We start from the raw sequence: 19,362 nt of genomic DNA, 5'->3' as shown, positions 1-19,362 counted from the left end.
CGTTTCAAGTCAATCAAAATCATGATTCAAGCAAAGGAAATGGGCCATGTGATGCTATATGAACTAAAGCTCGTTAAAGAAAGCCTTACCACAAACTATCCATGTTCCTTTATGAACCATGAGATGTTGATTAAGAACCATGAGATTTGCCTTCACACCACATGTCATGAGATCTGGCCTCAGTTTTAAGCATCAGGCTTATGGACTTGACTATAACCTTGCAACCCCTCATGACCTGCTGCAAAACACAACAACAATGGTCATCCATATCCATTGCAAAATGGCTGCTATCGACACCGTGCCAGATCTGTTACCACACTACTGCCACAAGCTCGACATGGAATGGCATTGAATCAACACACCATCAGCCTGCAAGTAACCCAACCAAAAAACCAGTTAACTGCATGTGAAGGTTGATGCCAAACCATGATCATTGGATTTTCCTGCAACAAAATCAGTGTGAACCTAATCCAACACCACAACATGTAAATGACAAATAAAGCTGGGCACATCAATTAGCATTCAAAGGCTCACCATGGTGTGTACATACACTTGCTGCAACCTGCATTTTGCAAGGTCTGCTATAGCACACTGGATGTTCATTGTGCCAAACCAAGACAGTCCAACAATTATCCAAAAGTTCACCACAAGACGAACAAGGTCCTCAACTCAATCAGCGACCGACTGTCACTTCAACTGTCGGCCAAAGGTCTTCCTTAATTTTAAGCTATGGGAGATGGAATGTGTCATTTAGCCCACTGTCATGCCCAATGCACCTTACTGCTACCTGTGCTGCTAAACTCAGTTACAATCCCAAAACACAAGCCAACACAGTGTGAAACGGCAATAAGGCTTAGCAGCCAACACTTCCTGCTGCAACAAAACGCAGGTCCATAAGCCGCTTCCAACCTACAACAACGGAAGCCAATCAACAAAAACTGCAACTTAAAGAAGGCTTAATCCAGAACTGCAGTGCAAACAAGTATCCAAAACACAAGTCATGAACGTAAGTTGCATAAAAGCCAGCTACAAGTGAAAATAGCGGCAGTGCATGCGAAACGAAAAGCAATTCCCAAACGGAAAGTGATAACTCAAAGCGCATAGCAGAATCATACAAAAGCGGAAGAGAAAGGCAGATAGAAGAAATATCCTCATGAACAGCAACTTTCTCAGCCTGCTCATTCACAGACTTGTTGTTGGGGACATCGGAATTCTGGATGTTCTGCTCAGAGCTCGAAATGGACATCTGGTTTAAGTTATCGGAATCATCTTTAATCTTTAAATTCCTCTCGTATTTGCTGGGAGGTTTGCCAGCAGCCAACTTTTGAGGAGCCTCCAATGCTTGTACGAACAATGGACTTTCTACACTTCTGATAAGGAGCTTGGCTTTCTCATCCTGCATGATCTTCTGACGGTTTTCATAATACATGAAGTCATCAAGCAAAGATGTCTTCAAAGAAAGCTCCTTCTCCTTCTGAACATAAAGCAAGGCCATCACATCATGCTCCTGAGCCACTTATTTCACCTCCTAAATCTCCTTTCAACAAAGAAGATCATTCTCCTGCATCTTCACCTTCAACTGCATTTTATAAGCATCAGCGTACACGGAATACGATAACCAGCCCAGCTCCTGCATCATCATATTTTGTTTCTCCTCCCAATTCAAAACACCAAAACCAAAACCTGCTGAGAAAAGGCCATCCTCTTGCATCCATAGAGCAGTCCAAGACTTGGTATGATTTAGCTGTGCAAACCAAAACCAACACAACATCAAACATAGCAAGTGGCAGACCCTACAACATGAAGCATGTCAAAACCTGTCACAACATGACTAACCTCACTCACCCTGCTGCAGCAAGCCTACAAAACCCTGCATTTCAAATCATAATAGGTCAACCTGCAGGGTATTTCAATGCCAAATACATACCAATTCAGAGCAAACTCAAACCTTCAACCATGTCCACAACCTACCAAACATGAATAAGATTGCAGCAAACCAAGCTCACCATTTTTTTTACTGCGGTAAAAAAGGGACACATTAATCAGTCAAATTGCAAAATCCAAAGTGCAAAATCATTAACCAACAGTCAGAGGGCAAAATCCAAAAATATCCCAAATTGGTATAAGGTCAAAGCAGAGAAGAAAGTTTGTGAAGGATACCTTTTCTTGAATCTAACATGGAAAAGGTCAATCCAATTTCTGAGCATCCAAAGTGCTTTGCAGAGTTACTTTTGAACACAAGGGCACCAATTTGTAACCCTAATTCACAGAATATAAAGAGGAGAGGCAAATCAGTGAAAAGGAGGAGACAACGAAAATCAGAGGCGGAACAATTGACAAACCCTAATCACCAAATCAAAGACAAACCTGTGAGCTTCATCGTTGCCGTTGTCACCGCCGAAGGTTAGTTTTTGTTCAGCCATTGCTTTATTACTTGATTGAGTTCGAGATTTTGAGAGAGATTCATCGAGGGTGACGAGGGTTAAGATTGACGAGGTCGTGAGAGGTGAGTGAATGAGAGGTTGTGAGAGGTGAGCAAAGGTTGAGGACGATGAGGGTTGAGAGAGAGAGATTTTCTGAGTTTGACAGAGAACTCGTAAGATGCGAGAGAGAGGGAGGAAGACGAACTCCTCTGTGTTCTCTTCCCCGTTCCCATTTCTTTTTCTGTTTTCTTTTTTAATTAATTTCTTTTTTTTATTATTATTTTTTTTTTAACTTAATTTGTTTTTTTACAGAGATAATACAAAACCATAAAAATGTTTGTTTTGTTTTTTATTTTAAATCTTTAGCCCGGTTCATATACTTAGCGTAGTATCTAAGTAACAACTGATGTTGAATGGTCTGGTGGAGAAGGGCAATGTGTATATTCTTGAGTGGGGTGGGTTCAATACTCATGTGTGGCTTTTTTGGCATTTTATTTCTTTTAGCTATATTATTTTTTCTTTTAGCATTTTAGTTTCTTTTTATGTCTATGCCTTTATTACACTCATATGTTCATTTTGTTAATAATGTAAAGTTGTTGTATTTTAATTCAAAACCATTTTTAAACTATAAAAATCATGTTTTTCTCGATTTAATATCGAGCCCATTTTTTACACCCTTGTAAGTCGATTGCTTTTTAAGCATCGCCATCGACCTCACATAGCTTACTCTTGGGCTTTCTTACAATTAGCCGGTTCCCTTACACTTACACTCATACATTGTTTATTGTTTCATTATTTCATTCTTTGATTATTTGATTTGATTGTATACTTGTTTATATCTTACTTGTTTGATTAACTGTTGCCTACTTGTATGATGTATGAGGCATATATTTATATTGTTTGATTGCCATGACAACCCCCATTCATAACAAATGTATCCCTCTCCCATGAAATGTATAATATTTATTCTTTCATTCTTTATTCATCTGTTAATACAAGAATTAAAATGAACATTCGATAACCATTTCAAAACCAGACCAAAACCTCGATCCAACGTCGAGTAATCATTTTTCAAAACCTAACAGAACCAGCACGTATTCATCCACCCTTTTGTAAGTCGATTGCTTTATGCATCGCCATCAACCTTGTAAGTCGATTGCTTCATGCATCGCCATCTACCCTTATCACTTCTCCTTGCTCCACTCGTCAACTCTTGTTCCGATTAGGTAGCGCCCATTAGATAATAACCCTTTGTATGATAACATAGGTAGAATTCCCATATTCTTTGCATGCTAACATTAGGTAGATATTCCCATTTGTAAATCCTAACACTTAAGTACACATTGCATGACAACTCTAGGGCAGAGCTTCCCCCACTTCTAGACCTTTCCGAGCGTCTCCGATCTTGTGGCATGTAGTCCGTTCTATTGCAAAGAGGTAACTGCCTAAAACTCGATTCAGCGAGCTGCGACACCTACTGCTAGGATGTGAACACATTGCCCACTCTCTTTTGACACAACTGGTGTCCTCCTTTTCTAAGTCCATATTCAGATGGCAACCCCTCCGTAGGGGAACTACGTCGCCCTGATTCTCATACCAGATGAGGTACGTAGGCAGGAGACCGTGCGAGGTCTCTCCAGGCGCCCTTTTTCTTTTTCAACCTTTGTGTCTCAACCCCCTTGTGTATGTTGTTGTGTGCTCGGAAGTTGATGTAAGTCCATCGAGTGGCATTCGGGTTCCAGTGTGAGTTTGTTTGGTTCGGATGCTGATGTAAGTCCAGTGATTGGCATTCGGGCTCCACGTTTGCTTTCTTGTGTGTGTTTTGGTTCGGATGCTGATGTAAGCCCAGTGATTGGCATTCAGGCTCCACGTTTGCCTTTGCCTGTGTCTGTTTTGTTTGGCGTGCGTGAGTCGAACTACGGCAACTCTGATTCTCATGTTCAGATGAGATACGTAGGCACAAGATGCGATGTCTTGCCGAGTTTGACTAACGACTAACAACTAATCCTTGTTTTCTTTTGCCCTCGTTGCGATCCTTTCTCTCGCCCTCGCTGCGATCGAGACATTCCCTTTCTCTCGCCCTCGTTGCGATCGAGACATTCCCTTTCTCTTGCCCTAGTTGCAATCGAGACCCTTATTCCCGTAGTTAGTTTGAACTACGTTTTGCTCTGATTCTCATTCCTGATGAGATACGTAGGCATAAGACGCGACGTCTTAGCGAGCACACATCTCTTTCACCCATAGGTAGCCGAGCTATGAAGACTCTGATTCTTATTCCAGATGAGATACGTATGCAATGGATGCGATATCCGTGCGAGTCATTTTTCTCTTGACCCTTTTAGTAAATAGTACATTAGATAAACACACACCCTTTAGACAAGAAACAACAAGAGTGGATCCCGTAGAGTACTACGGATGCGTAGGGGTGCTAATACCTTCCCTTCGCATAATCGACTCCCGAACCCAAGATTTGGTTGCGAGACCTTGTCTTTTCCTTTCCTTTCTCCAGGTTTACTTCGAGCGTTTCCTTTCCCTCCTTTGGGATAAATAACGCACGGTGGCGACTCTTCTGTCATTTCTTTCTCGCCGGTTGTTTTTTCGCACCTCAGTATTTTTCGGGTTGCGACAGCTGGCGACCCTGCTGGGGACGTGGTTTCCCTAAGCGAGTCCCTCCTAGCTTTTGTAGGTTTCTTGTTTATTGGGTGTTTATTCTTTTGTACAGTTATTTATTTTCAGCATTTACCTGCTTTACCTTATTGCATTGATGTACATATGTTTGCTGTATCTGCTGCCGTTTATCTGTTTGTTGGGGTGGGGTGTTCTATGAGAGGTAAGCCCATTACCCAGGCTTGAGTGTACACACAAATTTTAGAGTGGATGTTCATGAGGCTTGCGTGGCATGTTGCTACGTTAAGTCGTTCGTGAAGAACCACACCCAGACGAGGTTTCTCTTGGATATATTATGTCCTACGGATGTTCCATAACGACATGATGTTCCTCTAGAAATTGTCGACTCTGGTGACCATTTTCCGAGAACTCAGTCGAGGCCTCTCCTCCGAGACGTGATTATGTTAGCTCTGGTGGGCGCATTCTCGCTGATCAATCCGAGGACCCCGAGACTGGGAACTTGCTTTAGGATGTCCTGTTGAGGGGAGTCAGCAGAGGTTTTTTATCCCGTAATAATGCCAAACCTTCAGTGGTAAACGTATTATTCTCGACTGAAGGGCTGAAGCTGACAAACTTCTGTTCTTAGAACCTACCAGTGAGGGGAGGGTTTGATCTCTACAGATACGGTTTCTGCCAGTGGTGCTGTGATGGTGACTTTGGATCAGCCGAATTTATGGACATTTATTTCTGGGACGCCGGAGTTCTGTCTGTGGTTTATCAATGGGTTCCGTTTATTTCGGATCCCCGGGTTGAATTTGAAAGTACCAGTTCAGAGGATCTGACTGTCATCCGTTCAGTGGATGTTCCTGTGATGATAGTGATGTAATCTCCAGTTCCGTTTATTTCGGAACTCCCCAAGTCGGATTTATGGTGACTTAGTCCCGATGACTGTGACTAGTTCAGAGACTGGGTCTTCAGATGACTTGGTGGCGCAGTGACTTGCATTCATGCATTTGCATCGCATTCATCTGCATTCAACTCGTGTCTATCCGTACTCAGGGTCCACTTTTTGATTAAGATTCTGGTTGAGAGATATCCAGATGTCAGAATGTTATTGATGAAAAATTATCTGTCTCTGTGAAACCAAAATCAAAGGAATATTCCTGGTACGGATAGACATTGCATGCGTGAGTCATACTAACCCATTTGCTGTTTTGTAGGTCTCAACCGGTGCGCATAGCTCTTCCATTCAGACATACAGTCAGACTCAACAAATCCAAGCTAATGGATCTTCCCAACGCCGACATCCTTGAACTGAAAGAGATGATGAGGGGATTGTTCAGTATTGTGCAAGGGCTTGCCTTGGGACAGAAAGCCATGTCTGAGAGATTGGAAAGGATTAAGAGCTGGATGATCAAGGAGAAAGTTCAGGGAAGGGCTCCATCATCCGATGTAACAAATCCCTCTGGCTCGGTAGCAAAGAAACTCTCTGACAGTGGTCCGCTCAAAAAGGAGATTGAGTCAAGTGGTGTGCCAGCAAAGAGAGAACGCAGTAAGGATCGTTATCATCCTTATGCTGTTGCTGTAACCACTCTTGTTGGTAACTCACCCGTACCCCCGCGACAACCACCACCTCAACAGAAGGCACCGAGAGCTAGGAGCCAGGTGAAGGGAAAGAAGGAGGATCGTCAGTTTGAGGAGCCACCTGTGACCTACACCCTTCTGTTCAGGAGATTGAGGGATTTGGGGTTAGTCCGGCCAAGGATTTTGATTCCCATAGCACAACAGAAGAGGCCTGCACACTATGATGAGAATGCCAGTTGTGAATTCCATTCTGAGGCACCTGGGTACAGTGTTGAGGGTTGTAGAGCTTTCAAGCATGTCGTCCAAGACATGGTGGACTCCAAGACCATCAGCTTGGCCCAGATAATGAATGGGGATGTCAACCCGGTACCCAGGCAGGGTCCTGTAAAAGTGAAGATGGTGAAAAAGGTCAAGAAAGGAATGGAGATGACTGAGGAAGATCAGCTAAAGGTTCCCCTGGCTGTGGTCCCAAAACCTCTGGTGCAGGATGGAGTCTTCCCTGTTGTTGATAATTACTGTGCGGCCGTTGCCACAGAGGGGTGTGTATTGATGGGAGACACGACCCAGAAGATGAAAGAAGTAGAAATGGACATTGGAAAACTTGAAATACCCAGTCAAGCAATCGAAACCGTCCAGGTGGAGAGCGCTCTTGTTGTCGAGAAAGAGAAGAAGCTGTCCATTTCTTCTTATAAACAAGCTCTGGAAGTGGTGAAGAACAAAGAGGCCCAAGGCTGGGGAAGGATCATTGACATAGTGGTAAAAGCAGACATGTTTGGGATCGGTTATCCAGATCAAGAGTCGTCTAGACCAAACAGAGGACGTCGTCCACCGTACATCTTTGTCAGTGCAGGAATGCTGGATTCTGATCATGCTTGTTCAGTGAGTGAAGAGATTGACTGTGACCGCGAGCTCGAGCTGTGGATAAAGTCGTGTGTACCAGGCTATTGGAAGGTCTCCAAAAGCATCACTGTCGCTCATCCGGAAGTGTAGTATTTCTGTTTTAATTTTGTTTGCATGAAAGCCATACGTTTTGCCCGAAACGTACTGGTCCATTGTAAGGGCCATCTCATGTGTTTCATTTTGCAACGTTTTGCATCGGTAATAAATGGATGTTTTTGTGATTAAAAGCGGTGTTCCTTGTTTTTCATTTTTTACAGTTTAAAAAAATAAAAATGGCAATGTTTTTCGTTTCTCTTTTGAACTTGTCTCGTTCCAACCTCAAAAGTGATTGCCCTCCTGATCTCATCGATAACAATTTGGTTACACCTTTGTATGACTTCGACAATTCGATCTATCATGCCGAAGGAGAAGGCGAAGAAGATTGTGATTTGTTGGAATTAGCCGGGTCGTTGAAACCAGAGGAGAAGGTGATTCAACCGCATGAGGAGTGCTCAGAATTGTTGCTCCAAGCACCGCCGAGGTCAGAAAGCGAATATTGAGGCCGCTTCAGAGGCAAGTCAAGAACAGGATGGTATATGTGCGCCTGGTTGTATCTAGATACACCAAGGTAGGATACCAATGTTGTGGAGGCACGAGTTACCATGGAGAGAAGACTGTCCTCCAGGGAAGCGGAAACCGGTGCTGAAAGATGAGAATGTGTGTGGACTGTCGAGACGTGAGCTGAGCTAATCTGAAAGATGAATTCCCGGTACGTCACAACGAGGTATTGGTTGATTATAATGCTCAGTTTATCTTCATGGATGGCTTCTTGGCCGAGACCAGATTGAACTGTTGCCAGATGATATGACGTAAACCATGTCCATCGCACAAGGGGCACCTTCTGGTTATACGGTGATGTCGTTAAGTATCGAGAAGGCCAGTGCCAAGTATCAGAAGTCTAGGGTGACTTTGTTTCATGATATGATCCATCGTGAAAGCAAATGCCATGTTGATGACATGATGGCAGAGTCCCAAGCAGAAGAGGGGCATCCGGTGGATCAAGTTGTTTGACAGGTAGAGATAACTCATACTGTTGAGTTCGAATTAGCGCACTTATGGAGTGCTGCCCAGCAAGCTGCCGAGGCATGTTGCGAACGAAAGAGGAATCAAGGTTGATCCTGCAAAAAAAAAAAAAAAAAAAAAAAAAAAAAGGAAAAGTAGTAGGAACCTCTGATTCTGATACCTTCCGGGGAAGAAACGACTGCTAATCTGGTACCTGACAGCCCTTAAGGGGTCTATGAGGTGCGTATTGAGTCAGTATGACTAGTCTTGTCGAAAAGAGCACGCAATTTACCTAAGCAAAAAGTTTATCGACTGTGAAACAATACACTCACTGCTCGAGAAAACTTGATGTACTTTGGCATAGGCTGCTCGCCGATTGAGACAGTGTATGCTGGTTCATACCACCTTGTGGATGTCCAAAATGGATCTGATCAAGTATGTGCTTGAGGAGCTAGCATCGAACGGACGGGTTGTGAGAGGGCAAGTGATGTCGACTGAATACGATATTCAGTATACCTCCTAGAAAGCAACCAAGAGGAGGGTATTGTATGGTTATCTCGCCCAACAGCCCATTGATGATTGTCAACCAAGGAAGTCTGAAGTCCCTGATGAGGACATCTCGAGGTACTCGAATCGAAAGATTGAGAGTGACCGAACCCGGAGGAGGGGCCTGACCCCGAATCCGAACGGGTTTTGATGTCTGATGGGGAGAGTTTAAAGAGAGTGAGCTAGCGCTTCCCCGGTAACATGTGAACGCACCAATGATAGTGGCTGAGTACGAAGTTGGTATCCTGAGTGTCGTACTTTGGTACGTGCATCTACTGGGGCAACGCCTTCCTCATGCGGTATGGGATGGAAGTGATCTTGCCTGCTGGAGGTTAGATTTCATTGTAAAGAGTCCGGATGGACAAGAAGTTAGAAAAGGGCGAGTGGATGAGGACTCGGTATAACGCGTTGAGCCTGGTTGAGAAAAGAGGCTGACAGTTACTTGTCATGGGGCAGTTGTACCCAGTAAATGAAGCGTATTGTTGACCGAGAAGTGCGACCTCGTGGGTAGCATGGAAGAAATGTGGTGTTGAAAAGGATCCTTCCTCCTCAAGACGATCGTGGGGCAAGTGGATAAACAATTATGAATGTCCGTTCGTGGTCAAAGAGGGTTTTCTCTGACAGAGCCTTGTCGCTGACGACCACGGATGATGAGGATTTTCCATCCCCTGTGAATGCGGACGCAGTTAAAAGATACTTCGTGAAAAAGAGACCCGCTGGACAAAAAGAATAAAAGAGTCCTGGCAAAAAAAGGGCATCCCGGCGAACCAAAAAAAAGAGAGAAAAGGTTCAGGCAAAAGTTAGGGATGATAAAAGAAAAGAACTGTACACCCGGCAAGTCGAAAACCCCACAAGGGCGACTTGGGCAAAAAAAAGGGGTATCCCGGTGGACTGAAACCCGAAAGGGCGGTCCAGGCAAAAGAGGGAATGAAACGAACAACTGTGTCTGGCATGATCGTTTGTGCTCATGATGACTTGGATAATCTCCGACAGAGACCGATCGGAAGCATCTTGTTCAGAAGACAGAAAGTGCGGAAAGTCTTGAGGACATATGAGGTGTAACTGAGTTGGAACCCGATGAGATCACAGTTTCACGTTGCCATTAGGATAGATTTTTTCCTTTTATGTGCAATCACCTCTTTCTAGGGTTTGCTTCCTGTGTGTTGCTCGGTTGTGAGCCATCTTTTATTCCAGTCAATAAAGTGCGTGTTCAGTCAAATAATTTTGTTTTTGTTTTCATTACCGTTTTGATTACGAAAACATCCATTCGTTTTGATAAGAATAGTTGCATTTTGAAACATAGAGGTCCCTTCCGATGCGTGCTTATAAGATTGAAATCTGGAAATCTTATTCGGAAGTTTTGGGTGACCTAGGTGTTGAAATATGGGGCACGCCTGGGGCACGCTTTTATCTAACAATCTCTTGTGCAGGTGCTGTTAGATATCTTCATTCGTTGGCATGTAGTGGTATGAAACCTTTTGACAAAAGAGATCCCTGTAGAGCCCGACCAGGGGCAATGGATAGACAAACGGTGAAAAGCCCGTGACAGAGTTGTGACGGCGACCCTGGAGGATTAATCATCTTCAAAGTCTAAGGACTGGAAAGTTTGTATGAATCCCAGGAATTCGATCTTCGTGGGATGGATCAGAAAAGTCCAGATGAGCCTGGGAGTTCTCGAAAGAGGAAAGCCGACACTGTGGGTGGACGATGGATGTCGCTGTTCGGCGACTCGACAGGTGTTCCGTGTCCAATGAGCTGTATTTCCCCAGTGGGTGTGAAAGGGTTACCTCCCTAACAGATTTGAGATCAGTGTCTCCTCAGCGAGCCTGAAGGTTACTGCCTTCCCAGTAGGATTTGTGTTGATGGTTTTCCCTCAGCAAGATCCCCAAGCGGATCGGGTTTGGAGAAAATCATCCCCAGTAGAGATAAGAATGGGTTGCCTCCCCTAGCAGGGCAATCTCCAAGCAGTTCGGGTTCGATGGAGTGCATCCCCAGCAAGGTTTGTCTTTCCCCAGCAGGATGGAAGTTGACATGGTTATAGGATCCTCAGCACAGTTCCTGGAGTTCCCCGGTGTTGTCTCTGGAGGAGACGTGTGTTTATGCATTCATCATTTAGATAAGCATAGCATATTGCATCATTAGTGCATAGCATTTCCATGATCATGGGGCATTGTGTAAAACAAGAAAAAAACTCATGCATCAACATTGCAAACATGTCCATTAGCCCTAGGCCGTGGTGACCAGCCGAGATTGGGTTGTTGGAAAGAGTTTAGCTTCGCGCCATTGGATCGGTTTCAGAATTGGGTCCATCAGCATGGTTGAGAGGTTGGGGCTTTCCCAACAAGTGACTCCTTAGTTGAGTGGGTATCCCCAGCAGTGTTACTCCTTGAAGTTGGCAGCATCTTGCAAGCTTGGGTCCATTCCTTTAGCAGAAGTGGGTGTGTCTGATCTCTCCATGTAGAGTCTACCCCTTAAGCAGAAAGTGTCTACCATTTCTTTCTGCGCTCCCCACTGAGTTATATCCTCGTGGATGACGGTTGTTTCTGTTCCCTCCCTAACGGGATGGGTTTTCCCTATTGAGTTCTTTCCTCATTAGGATGAGTCCTGTTTCAGTCTGCCTTTTTGGATCGATCCTAAATTGGCTTCTTGTTGGCTGTCTCCCGTGCTTCCCTGGGGCATAAATGAATAGTCGCTCACTAACCGGCACTCATTCATCTCATCCTCAGCGGAATTTTTGGCTTCTACCAAAGAACCGGTAGTTGTAAGTCCTATCTTTATGGTTTTCTACCTACTAACTGGTAGTTGTAAAATCCCACTTTCATCCCCTAGCAGAGTTAACCCTTTGTGCTCATCCTGGTCGATGACTGGTTACTTTTCTGTGGTTTTCTGCCTACAAACCGGTAGATGTAATCCCCTCTTTGTGGTATTGATAGTCTTGTCCCCTTTGGATACTTGCCTTGATCAAGCAGTATTGTCCCCAGTGGGTCTTCCCCTTTCTTTTGGATATTTGCTCCGAGTTAGCAACTTTATCCTCTTTTGATTGGTCATCTTTTGCATGCCTAGTCCTGGTACCCTGATGCCTTTCTTTTCGGTCGATTATTCATTTAACAACCTGCAACCCGGTTATGGATAATCTTCCATGCGAGTGTATTATCTATGTTTTGACGGCCACAAATAATATATCTCATGCACTCTTTGGTCAATCTTTCGATTGTTATCCCCAGCATGGGTCTTTGGCATGCGTGTCGGCTCACGTATCACTGTTTTGTTATCTTCGCCGATGCTGATAGATATGAAGAATTTTCCGGTGTTCAGACCGAGGCGGTATTCAGACCGAAGTGGCGTTCAGGCCAATTTCCGATTTCCAGATCGAAGAAGTTTCCGACGATCAGGTCGATGTACTTATGGCATTCAGGCCAATTTTCCGGTGTTCAGACCGAGACGGTATTCAGACCGAAGTGGCGTTCAGGCCAATTTCCGATTTCCAGATCGAAGAAGTTTCCGACGATCAGGTCGATGTACTTATGGCATTCAGGCCAATTTTCCGGTGTTCAGACCGAGACGGTATTCAGACCGAAGTGGCGTTCAGGCCAATTTCCGATTTCCAGATCGAAGAAGTTTCCGACGATCAGGTCGATGTACTTATGGCATTCAGGCCAATTTTCCGGTGTTCAGACCGAGACGGTATTCAGACCAAAGTGGCATTCAGGCCAGAGTTCCCGGTATCCAGACCGAAGTGGCATTCAGGCCAGTTTACCCGGTATCCAGACCGAAGTGGCATTCAGGCCAGTTCCCGGTATCCAGACCGAAGTGGCATTCAAGCCAGTCTTTCCCGATTTTCAGATCGAAGAAGTTTTCCCGGTATCCAGACCGAAGTGGCGTTCAGGCCAGTTCCCGGTATCTAGACCGAAGTGGCATTCAGGCCAGTTTTCCCAGTATCTAGACCGAAGTGGCATTCAAGTCAGTCTTTCCCGATTTTCAGATCGAAGAAGTTCCCGGTATCCAGACCGAAGTGGCATTCAGGCCAGTTTTCCCAGTATCCAGACCGAAGTGGCATTCAAGCCAGTCTTTCCCGATTTTCAGATCGAAGAAGTTTCCGGTATCCAGACCGAAGTGGCATTCAGGCCAGTTCCCGGTATCTAGACCGAAGTGGCATTCAGGCCAGTTTTCCCGGTATCCAGACCGAAGTGGCATTCAGGCCAGTTCCCGGTATCCAGACCGAAGTGGCATTCAGGCCAGTTTTCCCGGTATCCAGACCGAAGTGGCATTCAAGCCAGTCTTTCCCGATTTTCAGATCGAAGAAGTTTTCCCGGTATCCAGACCGAAGTGGCATTCAAGCCAGTCTTTCCCGATTTTCAGATCGAAGAAGTTTCCGGTATCCAGGCCGAAGTGGCGTTCAGGCCAGTTTCCGATTTCCAAACCGAAGTGGTGTTCAAACCAGATTTCCGGTGATCAGACCAACATTGATACTCTCATATTCCGATGCTTAGTGCGGCGTTCAGGCCATGGGTATTCCTGTGTTACCATTTATTTTGGTATTCAGGTCAACTTTCCGTTTCGGTACTCAGGCCGATTTTCACCGTATCAGACGGATTCTTCTTTTGAGATTGCTTCTTTGACGATGCTGACAGACATTGTTTCATAGGGATTCAGGATCAAAATCCGGGTCTTCTTAGTATTTAACCATCTCCCACTATGATCATATGAAGAATATCCTGCTTCATATTCTCTAGTTGAAGACGTTTAAATAGGGGCAGCTGTCATACCCCGATTTTGGTCCTAAATTTTTATGTTTGTTTGGCATGCTTGGCCTAACCTTATTTTGGTTTTATATGAGGATTGGTTTTGATCCAAAGTCATGGTGTTGTGATTGTTGATACATATATGGTATGGGTCATCTGAACAACCAAGTTTCTTGTGTTTCTAGCCACTTGCCAGTCAAGTTATTGGTCCATGGATACTATGTCAAAATCCCGACCTTATGGTCTTATTTCATGTATTTGTTCAAACACATTATCAGTCAAGTTATTTTTTCAAAAGTCAAACATTCCAAGTCATAAATAAACCAATGGTAAAACCAAACTTCAAACCATTTGTTAATCCATTTCAATCTATTGTATGTCATTTTAAACCAGTACGTATGAGTCCATAAAAAAAAAATACAAAATTTGGCATTTTTGACCAACTGTTGACTTTGGTCAACAGTTGACTTTTTGGTCAACTTTGACCAAAGTCAACCCAAATTCATTAAACCCAAAAATTCACCCATAATAGTCTATTGAATTCCATTTACAAGAAAAATACAAAAAAAATGAACTTTGACCAATTTGTTGACTTTGGTCAACAATTGACTTTTTGGTCAACTTTGACCAAAGTCAACCCTCATTTGCTTTTGCCCATCCAAACTTGGCATGACCCTTTTGCTTCAATGTACATCCCATCCTCATCTTCAAGGTCCGAATCACACTACAAATTCACAACAAGCCTATGCAATCCGATTGGCAAAGGAAAGGCAACTGCATCAGCAGCGTTATATTCAACAGCAGCAACAGCAGCTTGCTGCAACAAATGCACCGATTCCACATGGTCAAGCACAAAGTTCCCAGGCCCAATCACAAAGTTCATCTCAGCAAGTATATGTTTCACCTGCAACACCATCATCCACTTTGACTCCGATGTCATCTCAGCATCAACAGCAAAAACATCATCTGCCACAACCTGGGTTCAGTAGAAATCCTGGTTCTAGTGTGACTAGTCAAGCAGTGAAGCAACGACAACGGCAGGCACAACAGAGGCAGTATCAACAGCCTGCAAGGCAGCATCCTAATCAGCCACAGCATACACAGGCTCAACAGCAGGCTAAACTTTTGAAGGGAATGGGAAGAGGAAACATGTTGATCCATCAGAACAATTCTGTTGATCCTTCTCATATAAATGGATTATCTGTAGCTTCAGGAAGCCAACCTGTTGAGAAAGGTGATCAAATTACACAAAAGCAGCAGGTCATAACCGTTTCAAGTCAATCAAAATCATGATTCAAGCAAAGGAAATGGGCCATGTGATGCAATATGAACTAAAGCTCGTTAAAGAAAGCCTTACCACAAACTATCCATGTTCCTTTATGAACCATGAGATGTTGATTAAGAACCATGAGATTTGCCTTCACACCACATGTCATGAGATCTGGCCTCAGTTTTAAGCATCAGGCTTATGGACTTGACTATAACCTTGCAACCCCTCATGACCTGCTGCAAAACACAACAACAATGGTCATCCATATCCATTGCAAAATGGCTGCTACCGACACCGTGCCAGATCTGTTACCACACTACTGCCACAAGCTCGACATGGAATGGCATTGAATCAACACACCATCAGCCTGCAAGTAACCCAACCAAAAAACCAGTTAACTGCATGTGAAGGTTGATGCCAAACCATGATCATTGGATTTTCCTGCAACAAAATCAGTGTGAACCTAATCCAACACCACAACATGTAAATGACAAATAAAGTTGGGCACATCAATTAGCATTCAAAGGCTCACCATGGTGTGTACATACACTTGCTGCAACCTGCATTTTGCAAGGTCTGCTATAGCACACTGGATGTTCATTGTGCCAAACCAAGACAGTCCAACAATTATCCAAAAGTTCACCACAAGACGAACAAGGTCCTCAACTCAATCAGCAACCGACTGTCACTTCAACTGCCGGCCAAAGGTCTTCCTTAATTTTAAGCTATGGGAGATGGAATGTGTCATTTAGCCCACTGTCACGCCCAATGCACCTTACTGCTACCTGTGCTGCTAAACTCAGTTACAATCCCAAAACACAAGCCAACACAGTGTGAAACGGCAATAAGGCTTAGCAGCCAACACTTCCTGCTGCAACAAAACGCAGGTCCATAAGCCGCTTCCAGCCTACAACAACGGAAGCCAATCAACAAAAACTGCAACTTAAAGCAGGCTTAATCCAGAACTGCAGTGCAAACAAGTATCCAAAACACAAGTCATGAACGTAAGTTGCATAAAAGCCAGCTACAAGTGAAAATAGCGGCAGTGCATGCGAAACGAAAAGCAATTCCCAAACGGAAAGTGATAACTCAAAGCGCATAGCAGAATCATACAAAAGCGGAAGAGAAAGGCAGATAGAAGAAATATCCTCATGAACAGCAACTTTCTCAGCCTGCTCATTCACAGACTTGCTGTTGGGGACATCGGAATTCTGGATGTTCTGCTCAGAGCTCGAAATGGACATCTGGTTTAAGTTATCAGAATCATCCTTAATCTTTAAATTCCTCTCGTATTTGCTGGGAGGTTTGCCAGCAGCCAACTTTTGAGGAGCCTCCAATGCTTGTACGAATAATGGACTTTCTACACTTCTGATAAGGAGCTTGGCTTTCTCATCCTGCATGATCTTCTGACGGTTTTCATAATACATGAAGTCATCAAGCAAAGATGTCTTCAAAGAAAGCTCCTTCCCCTTCTGAACATAAAGCAAGGCCATCACATCATGCTCCTGAGCCACTTATTTCACCTCCTAAATCTCCTTTCAACAAAGAAGATCATTCTCCTGCATCTTCACCTTCAACTGCATTTTATAAGCATCAGCGTACACGGAATACGATAACCAGCCCAGCTCCTGCATCATCATATTTTGTTTCTCCTCCCAATTCAAAACACCAAAACCAAAACCTGCTGAGAAAAGGCCATCCTCTTGCATCCATAGAGCAGTCCAAGACTTGGTATGATTTAGCTGTGCAAACCAAAACCAACACAACATCAAACATAGCAAGTGGCAGACCCTACAACATGAAGCATGTCAAAACCTGTCACAACATGACTAACCTCAATAAACCTCATACTAGCCCAAGGCCAATTGCAGACCTCACTCACCCTGCTGCAGCAAGCCTACAAAACCCTGCATTTCAAATCATAATAGGTCAACCTACAGGGTATTTCAATGCCAAATACATACCAATTCAGAGCAAACTCAAACCTTCAACCATGTCCACAACCTACCAAACATGAATAAGATTGCAGCAAACCAAGCTCACCATTTTTTTTTACTGCGGTAAAAAAGGGACACATTAATCAGTCAAATTGCAAAATCCAAAGTGCAAAATCATTAACCAACAGTCAGAGGGCAAAATCCAAAAATATCCCAAATTGGTATAAGGTCAAAGAAGAGAAGAAAGTTTGTAGAGTTACTTTTGAACACAAGGGCACCAATTTGTAACCCTAATTCACAGAATATAAAGAGGAGAGGCAAATCAGTGAAAAGGAGGAGACAACGAAAATCAGAGGCGGAACAATTGACAAACCCTAATCACCAAATCAAAGACAAACCTGTGAGCTTCATCGTTGCCGTTGTCACCGCCGAAGGTTAGTTTTTGTTCAGCCATTGCTTTATTACTTGATTGAGTTCGAGATTTTGAGAGAGATTCATCGAGGGTGACGAGGGTTAAGATTGACGAGGTCGTGAGAGGTGAGTGAATGAGAGGTTGTGAGAGGTGAGCAAAGGTTGAGGACGATGAGGGTTGAGAGAGAGAGATTTTCTGAGTTTGACAGAGAACTCGTAAGATGCGAGAGAGAGGGAGGAAGACGTACTCCTCTGTGTTCTCTTCCCTGTTCCCATTTCTTTTTCTGTTTTCTTTTTTAATTAATTTCTTTTTTTTTTTTTTTAACTTAATTTGTTTTTTTACAGAGATAATACAAAACCATAAAAATGTTTGTTTTGTTTTTTATTTTAAATCTTTAGCCCGGTTCATATACTTAGCGTAGTATCTAAGTAACAGTTGATGTTGAATGGTCTGGTGGAGAAGGGCAGTGTGTATATTCTTGAGTGGGGTGGGTTCAATACTCATGTGTGGCTTTTTTGGCATTTTATTTCTTTTAGCTATATTATTTTTTCTTTTAGCATTTTAGTTTCTTTTTATGTCTATGCCTTTATTACACTCATATGTTCATTTTGTTAATAATGTAAAGTTGTTGTATTTTAATTCAAAACCATTTTTAAACTATAAAAATCATGTTTTTCTCGATTTAATATCGAGCCCATTTTTTACACCCTTGTAAGTCGATTGCTTTTTAAGCATCGCCATCGACCTCACATAGCTTACTCTTGGGCTTTCTTACAATGAGCCGGTTCCCTTACACTTACACTCATACATTGTTTATTGTTTCATTATTTCATTCTTTGATTATTTGATTTGATTGTATACTTGTTTATATCTTACTTGTTTGATTAACTGTTGCCTACTTGTATGATGTATGAGGCATATATTTATATTGTTTGATTGCCATGACAACCCCCATTCATAACAAATGTATCCCTCTCCCATGAAATGTATAATATTTATTCTTTCATTCTTTATTCATCTGTTAATACAAGAATTAAAATGAACATTCGATAACCATTTCAAAACCAGACCAAAACCTCGATCCAACGTCGAGTAATCATTTTTCAAAACCTAACAGAACCAGCACGTATTCATCCACCCTTTTGTAAGTCGATTGCTTTATGCATCGCCATCAACCTTGTAAGTCGATTGCTTCATGCATCGCCATCTATCCTTATCACTTCTCCTTGCTCCACTCGTCAACTCTTGTTCCGATTAGGTAGCGCCCATTAGATAATAACCCTTTGTATGATAACATAGGTAGAATTCCCATATTCTTTGCATGCTAACATTAGGTAGATATTCCCATTTGTAAATCCTAACACTTAAGTACACATTGCATGACAACTCTAGGGCAGAGCTTCCCCCACTTCTAGACCTTTCCGAGCGTCTCCGATCTTGTGGCATGTAGTCCGTTCTATTGCAAAGAGGTAACTGCCTAAAACTCGATTCAGCGAGCTGCGACACCTACTCCTAGGATGTGAACACATTGCCCACTCTCTTTTGACACAACTGGTGTCCTCCTTTTCTAAGTCCATATTCAGATGGCAACCCCTCCGTAGGGGAACTACGTCGCCCTGATTCTCATACCAGATGAGGTACGTAGGCAGGAGACCGTGCGAGGTCTATCCGGGCGCCCTTTTTCTTTTTCAACCTTTGTGTCTCAACCCCCTTGTGTGTGTTGTTGTGTGCTCGGAAGTTGATGTAAGTCCATCGAGTGGCATTCGGGTTCCAGTGTGAGTTTGTTTGGTTCGGATGCTGATGTAAGTCCAGTGATTGGCATTCGGGCTCCACGTTTGCTTTCTTGTGTGTGTTTTGGTTCGGATGCTGATGTAAGCCCAGTGATTGGCATTCAGGCTCC

The 19,362-nt window shown here is 43.5% G+C and overlaps 1 long non-coding RNA gene across 2 annotated transcripts; it reads right to left on the bottom strand.

Annotated features, from left to right (window-relative positions):
• Positions 1-1,938: 1,938 nt before the first annotated feature.
• LOC127121375 (uncharacterized) lies at positions 1,939-17,676 on the bottom strand. 2 transcript variants are annotated; one of them, XR_007803431.1, is made up of 3 exons: positions 17,449-17,676; positions 2,161-2,259; positions 1,939-2,017 (listed from the first exon to the last, which is right to left on the bottom strand). It is a non-coding gene; the product is annotated as an uncharacterized LOC127121375 (long non-coding RNA). The 2 variants fall into 2 exon arrangements; XR_007803430.1 differs by lacking the exon at positions 17,449-17,676 and adding an exon at positions 2,368-2,595.
• Positions 17,677-19,362: the final 1,686 nt, after the last annotated feature.

Source organism: Lathyrus oleraceus, chromosome 2 (assembly GCF_024323335.1).
Source record: "Lathyrus oleraceus cultivar Zhongwan6 chromosome 2, CAAS_Psat_ZW6_1.0, whole genome shotgun sequence".
NCBI classification, from domain to species: Eukaryota; Viridiplantae; Streptophyta; class Magnoliopsida; order Fabales; family Fabaceae; genus Lathyrus; species Lathyrus oleraceus.
This window is presented reverse-complemented; position numbering and strand designations above follow the sequence as displayed.